This window comes from Suricata suricatta, chromosome 7 (assembly GCF_006229205.1).
Source record: "Suricata suricatta isolate VVHF042 chromosome 7, meerkat_22Aug2017_6uvM2_HiC, whole genome shotgun sequence".
Taxonomy (NCBI): domain Eukaryota; kingdom Metazoa; phylum Chordata; class Mammalia; order Carnivora; family Herpestidae; genus Suricata; species Suricata suricatta.
The window spans coordinates 1,609,531-1,618,251 of record NC_043706.1 but is presented as its reverse complement, the minus strand read 5'-3'; positions in this window follow the sequence as shown (position 1 = coordinate 1,618,251).

The following is an 8,721-nucleotide window of genomic DNA, read 5'->3' as shown; positions in this document are numbered from 1 at the left end:
CTCTCCACGCCTCTCCACTCCACGAGAAGAAGGGACTTGGGCACATCACCCCGGATCGAGTTCTCAGAAGGGACAGCAGTGCTTCGGGGCCACCTCCTGGTCCATGACGTGCTGTGACTCCACAGCCGGGCCGGACTCCTTCTTTCCCAAGAGCTTCCGCTTCTCCCTGCTGACCTCAGGGTGAGCTGGCACCCTGGTCTGTGCCCACGGCCGTTTGCTGGCCTGGAAACTTACCCGAAGTGCAGTCACTCCAAGTGCCAGCCATTCTTTATTCTTACAGGCCTGGGGTCCGGAGTCTGACATGGGCTTACGGGGCTAAAATTCGGAGGTGCCAGAGAGGCCTTCCTTCCAGAAGCCCCAGGGGAGAGCTCTCCTTGCCGGGACCACAGCCCTGCCTCCTGCTGGGCCCGCAGCACTCCCCTCTGCCTCTGTGGTCACATGGTCTCTGTCCCGAACCCCCCACCCCTTGTAAGGACCTCGCAGTGACCTGGAGCCCAGCAGGGGAAGTCAGGCTACTATCCCACCTCAAGATCCCTGACCACCCCGTCCTCCTCCAAGTCCCTGTGGCCGGTAGGGTACCAAGTTCACAGGTTTGGAGTACTGTGGAGGGGGCGGGAGATGCTGGGACACCTAACAGTCTGCCCCCTGGTTTCCGAAGCCATCCACGTGTCCCTCAGGAATAACCCCACCCCCACCCCAGTACCCCCATCTCAACTAATTTCAGCATCAACTCCTCTAAATCACCCAATTAGGAAGGTTAGGCTCTATGTGTGAGATTCTGGACACAATCCCTCTCCAGTTACAAATCTGTGAAATTCACACGCTATCTGCTCCTCCAAACGCAGCAGGGGGGCAGGCATAGGAGAACCGTGGCGGACACCCCCTCCAAAAACGGACGCCCTTGAGGGAAGGAGGCACCAGTCCTGGGGAATTTCAAAAGGAAGTTTCTGAGTCCCTTTTGGGTTTTCAGTGTTCAGCCAGCTCTCCAGGCCGGGGAGGAGTCCCCGGGGCTGCGGTCCCCGCCCTGGAAGTCGGGCTTCCTTCATTGAGGGGCAGAGCCCCCGGTTCAGCCGGGACATCTTGGGAGTTCGTTGTCCTTCTTCCATGTGTCTGCCTTCTGTCCAGGTTGGCAGCGTGTCTGCCTGCCTCACGCTCACGACCTGGGTGGGTGTCCCGTGGATGCGTGCAGAGTGCGCACTCCACGGACGACAGGACCCAGGCTTGGGGAGGGAGGCCCTTGCGTCCTGAAGGCGCCAGGCTCTAGATCGCCCTCTTCCCTAACAGACTTCAGTTGGGCTCAAGTCGTTGCTGCACCTCCTGGAAGGCGGTTTGAGGAGCGAGCGGTACAGAACCCACCATTTAGACCCCAGGTCTACATGGGCACCTCTCGGAGTCCACCGGGCGTGGACAAGGGCGAGTGCTGAGCGGCGTTTCTGCTGCATCCTGTGGTGAGACTGTTTCCTTCTGGGCGGGACCACCGGGCTGTCTTCCAGTGGCTGTCCCACCTGCATCCCTACCGCAGTGACTAAGAGCTCCGTGATTCACTGCCTCACCAACAGCTGTCGGCGTGTTGGATTTTGGTCATAGCAGCGATCGAGTGGGGTCCCCCTGCTGTTTCCGGCTGCAGCTCCCTAATGGCAGACAGTGTGGAGCATCTTCCCATGTGCTTGTTTGCCAACCCTATCTCTTCTCTGTTGAGTTGCCTGTTCAGATATTTGCACACTTAAAAAATTGAGTTGTTTGGGAGTTCATCAAAACACAAAGCTTCTGCACAGCAAAAGAAACAATCAACAAAACTAAAAGGCTATGTACAGAATGGGAGACGGATATTTGCAAATGACAGATAAAGGGTTAGTGTCCAAAATCTATAAAGAACAGATACAACTCAACACCCAAAAAACAAACGATCCAATTAAAAATGGGTAGAAGACATGAACAGACATTTCTCCAAAGAAGTCATATAGATGGTGGTGGATCAGTCAGTTAAGACACTGACTCTCAATTTTGACTCAGGTAGTGATACTGAAGTTCATGAGATTGAACCCAGTGTGTGGGCTCTGTGCTGACAGCTTGGAGCCTGCTTGGAATTTCTCTCTCTGCCCTTCCCCTGCTCTCTCTCTCTCTCTCTCAAAATAAATAAATAAACCTTAAAAAAAAAAAAAAGAAGACATACAAATGGTCCCAAGACACATGAAAAGATGCTCAAAGGGGCTCCTGGGTGGTTCAGCTGGTTAAGCATCTGACTTCAGCTCAGGTCATGATCTCTCAGTTCGAGCGTTTAAGCCCCGCCTGGGGCTCTGTGCTGACAGCTCAGAGCCTGGAGCCTGGAGCCTGCTTCGGATTCTGTGTCTCCCTCTCTTTCTGCCCTTCCCCAGGTTGCACTCTGTCTCTGTCTCTCTCTCAGAAATAAACATTAAGAAAATACTTAAAGAAAAAGATGCTCAACATCACTTATCACCAAATCAAAACCACAATGAGCTATCACCTCACACAAAATGGCTAACATCAAAAACACAAGAGACAGTAAGTGTACGTGAGGGTGTGGAGAAAAAGGAACCCTCTTTCAGGGTTGGTGGGAATGCAAATTGGTGGATCCACTGTGGAAAACTGTATGGAGTTTCCTCAAATAATTAACAATAATCCAGGAATCCCCTAGATACTTACCCCCAATACAAAATCACTAATTCTAAAGGATATATGCACCAGCTATTTATTGCAGCATTATCTACAATAGCCAAATTATGAACATATCCCAAGCGTCCATGGAGAGATGAATGGAAAAAGAAGATGTGGTACATAATACACTAGGGAATATTACTCAGCCTTGAGAATGAAATCTTGCCATTTACAACAACATGGATGGAGCTAGAGAGTATTTTGCTGAGTAAAAACAGTCACCCAGAGAAAGACAAATACCATATGACCTCACTCATATGTGGAATTTAAGAGACAAAAGAAATAAGCAAAGGAAAACAAAAGAAAGAGAGAAAGAGAAACCAAGAGACAGACTCCTGTAAGAGTTCTTTGCATATGTTGGATAATAGTCCTTTATCAGAGATAGATCTCTGGCAAATATTTGTCCCAGTCTGTGGTGTGTCTTCTCATTTTCTTTTTCGTGTCTTGCAGAACAGAAATTCTAAATTCTCTTGAAGTCCAACTTATCAATTTTTCCCCTCATGAATCACGTTTTTGTTGTTGTATCTGAGAAGTCGTCCCTAAACCCAATGTCACCTATATTTCTTGTGCTATGTTCTAGGAAGTTTATGGTTTTACATTTTAAATTTAGATCTGAGATACAGTTTGAGTTAAGTTTTGTAAAGGGTATAAAATCTGTGTCTAGTTCTGTGCCCAGATTCTCTTTTCTCTTCTTTTTCCGCATGTGGACATCCAGCTGTTTCAGCTCCATTTGCTGAAGTGACCGTCTGCTCCATGATCAGTTGACTGTATTTATGTGGGTCTATTTCTGTGCTCTATTCTGCTCCATTGATCTGGATGTGTATACATATTGACATACATATATATACATACATGTATATACATAATGACATACATCAACACCACAGTGTCTTTTTAAATTTTTAATGTTTTTTATTTTTGATACAGAGAGAGACTGAGCACAAGAGGGGGAGGGGCAGAGAGAGAAGGAGACACAGAACCAGAAGCAGGCTCCAGGCTTTGAGCTAGCTGTCAGCACAGAGCCTGACGCGGGGCTCGAACCCATGAACGTGAGATCATGACCTGAGCCGTAGTCAGAGGCTTAACGACTGAGCCACCCAGGCACCCCCACAGTGTCTTGATTACTATGACTTTCTAGTAAATCTGAGGTCAGCTTATGACAGTTCTCAAAATCTGTTCTTCTTTAATTCTGTGTTGGTTATTCTGAGTAATTTATCTCTATATATCAACTTTAGAATCAGTCTGTCAATAATCACGAGGTAACTTGCTAGAATTTGGATTGAGATTACATTGAATCTGTAGATCAAATTGGGAAGACCTGACATCTTGATAATATTGAATCTTTTTATCCATATATGGAATATCAATTTAATTAGATCTTTGATTTATTTCTTCAGAGTTTTCAGTTTCCCTCGTATATCCCACATGTATTATGTTAGATCTGTAGATAAGTATTTATCTCTTTTTTAGTGGTGATGTAAAACATATTGTGTTTTTAATTTCAAATTTCAATTGCTCATTGCTGGTGTATAAGAAAGCAATTGGTTTTTGTATATTAACTTTGGCTCTTGGATCCTTGCTATAGTTTGCTTATTCGTTTCATGAGTTTTTCTTGTTGATAGACAATCAGATCATCTGTGAACAAGGACAGTTTTCTTTCTTGCCCCTATCTCTACAGCTTTTATTTCCTTTTCTATCTTTTTGTGGTAGCAAGGACTTCCTGTGCGGCGCTGCATAGGGTGCGGTCAGAGCGGGCATCCTTGCCTTGTTGCTGACGTGAGCCGGAAAGCACTCAAGATCTTAGCTTCTGGTAATTAAGCACGATGTTAGCTGTAATTTTTTTGTAGATGTTCTTTATCAAGCTGAGAAGTTCCCCTCCGTTCCTAGTTTGCTAAGACTTTTTATTACGGATGAATGTTGGGTTTTGTCAAATGCTGTTTCTGCATCTACTGAAATGATCATGTGATTTTTGTTCACCTGTTGGTGTGATAATTACCTTAATAGATTTTTGAAGATTGAACTACCAGGAGTAAATCCCAATTGGGTTATAAATTTTTTTCTAATTGTTGGATTCAATTGGCTAATATTTTGTCAAGGATTTTTACATATATGCTCATGAAAGATATTGATTTTTAATTTTCTTCTCTTATAGTGTCTGTCTGGTTCTGGTATTAGGATGTCGCTGGTCTCACAGAAAGAGTGAGGAATATTCCCTTTGCGTCTATATTTTCTGAAAAATTTTTGAACCAGATTGGTATAATTTCTTCTTTAAATATTGGCAGATTTCAGTGAAGCCATCTGGATGGCTTTCTGTTTTGGAAATTTATTAACTATAAATTTAGTTTCTTTAATATATACAGACTGCCTTAGCCCATTCAGGCTGCCATAGACCGAGTGGCTTATAAAGAGCAAACAGTCTGGAAGCTGGAAGTTGAAGATCCAGGTGCTGGCAGATTCAGTGTCTGGTGCTGAAGATTCACTGAGTGACTCACGGACGGACATCTTACTGCCCTCCTGTGGCAGAGGGGAGAGCTCTCTGGGGTTTCCAAATCCCTTCCTGAGGGGTCTGCCCTCTTGACCCTCTGGAAAGACTTACTTCCAAACACCATTAGGATGGGGGAATAGGTTTCCATATATGAATTTTGGGACTATACACAATTTAGTATGTAGTATAGGCCTATGCAGGTTTTATCTATTTCTTTTTGTGTGAATTTTGGTAGATTGCATCTTTCAAGGGATTGCTTCATTTCATCTAGGTTATCAAATTTATGCGCATATACAGTGGTCATAATATTCTTTGATCATCCTTTCAATGTTCATGGGCTCAAAAGTGATGGCCTCTCTTACTTCTGATATGAGGATTTAGTGTCATGCTTTTTTATTAGTTACGTGCCTAGATGTTTATCAATTTTATTAACTTTTCTCAAAGGATCATTTTTTGCTCTTGTTGATTTTCTCTATTGATTCCACTTTCTATTTCATTGATTTCGACTCTATTTTTATTTTACTTTTTCTTCTGTTTATTTTGGTAATTTGTTCTTTTTCTACATACCTAAGATGTAAATGTAAATTATTGGTTTCAGACCTTCCTTTCTAATACATGCATCAATGCTATAAATCTCTCTCAAAGCACTGCTTTCATTGCATCCACAAATTTTGACAAATTGTTTTTATTTTCATTCGAAATATTTAAAAATGTCTAAGACTTCTTTTTTGACCCATAAGTTATTTAGACATGTACTGTTTAATCTCCAAGTATCTTGGGATTTTCCATTTATCTGTTACTGATTTCTAGTTTCATTCCTTTATGGTTTGAGAGCAGGTATTATATGATTTATATATTTAAAAAATGTTCAGGTGTGCTTTGTGGCCCTGAGAGTGGACTGCCTTGGTGAACTTTCCATGGGAGGAAAATGTTTATTCCTTTGGTGGATGAAGTAATCTGTAGACATCAGTTAAATTTAGTTTATTCACGGGGTTATTGAGCTCCACTCTGTGCTGGTTTTTCTGTTTGCTGGATTCCTCCTTAAGTATACAAGGGTGGTGAAGTCTCCAGCTCGGACTGCGGGATCGTCTGGTTTTCCCTGGAAATACTCTCGGGTTTTGCCCCCCATATCTTGACACTCTGTTGCTGCACATATTCATCAGGTATTCTTATGTTCTTTTGGAGAATTAACCCTTTCATCATGATGAAATGTCACCATTCATCTCTGATCGTTTTCCATACTCAGAACTGTCTGACATTAATGTAAGTACTTCAACTTGCTCCTGATTATTGCTGGCACCATATATCTATCTCTATGCCCTCCCTTTTAGTCTACAGGCGTATTTATACATAAAGTGGGTTTCTTGTAGACAACAGGTAATTAGGTCTTGTGTCTGGATCTACTGATAGTACTTTAATTACGGTATTTAAATCCTTGACATTTAAAGTGATTATTGATAAAGTTGGACTAATATCTACCATAGTTATTACTATTTCTATGCCTCGCCCTTGTTCTTTACTTCTTTTTCGGTCCTATCCTCTTTTTCTGCCGTCTCTGGTCTTGAGTATTTTATGTGACTCCATTTTTTTCTCCTCACTTACCACTTTAATGACATCGCTTGTTTGGCTTTCTTGGCGGTTTGTCTTGGAGTTCGCCGTAGACAATCACAACGAATCCACGTGCACTTCCACACGCCACACCCACCAGTGTGTTAGTACCATGTTCCCGATTCTTCTCTCTGGTTCCTTCATTCGTGTGTCCATAAGCTATACTCACTGAAACACTGCTGATATTATTTTGAACAAACTATTACCCATCAGATCAGTTAAGAAAAAGAGAAAAAAAAAAAAGCCCAAGGTTTTTTTTACTTTTTTTTTTTCTTTCCAAAGTTCTGTTTAAATTCTAGTCAGTTAATAACACAGCGCAATATTGGTTTCAGAAATAGAACCTAGTGGTTCACCGCTTACCTACGACACCCAGGGTTCCTTCCAACAAGTGCCCTCCTTCATGCCCATCCCCCATCCAGCCCATCCCCCACCCCAGTCCCCTTTACCTTCTTTTGTTCTTTTTCTAACTTTCTTCCTTGTTTCTGACCTATATCATTTCCTTCTCTCCAAAGAACTTTTTCTTAACATTTCTTTCAAGGCGGGTTTAGTGGCCACAAATTACCTAAAAAAAATTTTTTTAGGAAGCCCTTATTGCTTATGCACTTTATGTTCTGAAGGCTAATTTCACTGGGCACAGAATTATGGTGACTCTTTTCTTTTCTGTTCTTTTCTTTTAGAATTTTTTAAATGTTTTATTTACTTTTGAGAGACAGAGAGAGACAGTGCGAGCGGGGGAGGGTCAGAGTGAGAGGGAGACACAGAATCCGAAGCAGGCTCCAGGCTCTGAGCTGTCAGCACAGAGCTTGATGCAGGGCTCGAACCCACGAACCGTGAGATCATGACCTGAGCCGAAGCCGGACGCTTAACCGACTGAGCCACCCAGGTGCCCCGAGATTCTTTTCTTTTAACACTTTAAATCTTTCACTCCACTTCACCAAGTCTTCCCATAAATTCTTTACATACACCTATGACTCTTTCCATCTTACATCTGAGGAAAGCGATGCCCACTGAGGTGAAGCATTTTGCCAAAGGTCGGCTAGCCACCAGGAGGAGGGCTGAGGCGTGAGTGCAGGCGACGCAACCTCTTCAGTCAAGTCCTAATCAGTCACACAGAGGAGCGGTCCGGGCATGGCTTGGGAGCAGTCTTCTGATGGTCCCACCTTGCTATGTATGGTACTTAGAGTAATACAGTGGCCACGTTGTGACTATGTCTTATTAAAAAGTTAAAAAAATAATTTTGAAACATTTGCCCGTCATATTATCCAAGAGACAGGGTAACATTAACTACCCTGCCCACACCGTATATGCTCCCTGTATTTTGTTCTTGCTTAGATTTCTCTGTAGTCTTCATTAGACATATTTACTATGTTGATTTCTCTATTTTCTGCATCACCCCCACGGGAATGTAAGACCCATAAGAGCAGTGATTTTTGTTAGCTTTGTTCATGGCTGTTTTTCCTGTCCTTAAAAATATGCTTGGGTGGTTATCAGAGGTGCGGGAGGGGTGAATCGGGTGAAAGTTTCAAAAGGTACCAACTTCCAGGTATCAGATAGATGTGTCCTAGGGCTGTAGTGTACGGGCAGGGTAACTCTGGTTAACAACACTGTATAATATACTTGAAGGTTGTTAGAGAGGAAATCTTGAAAGTTCTCATCACATGGGGGGAAAACGCTAATAATTAGAAAGAAAGGGAGGGAGGGAGGGAGGAAGAAGAGAAGAAAAGAGAAGAAAAAGAAGTGTGCCTGCCACGGAGAAGGCCAGCAGTGACTGTTGTTGGAGGGGAGACAGAAGACACTGAAGTCCCATAAGTCCCCAGGGCAGAGACGAAGTGGCCGAGACATTCCCAGCCTGCTCTTCTCCCACCGGCGGCGCTGGGAATTCTGGGGGTGCAGGGCATTTTAACTCCCAGTTGACCATTATTCCTAAAGTTCTCTTGTTTCTTTTTTTTTTT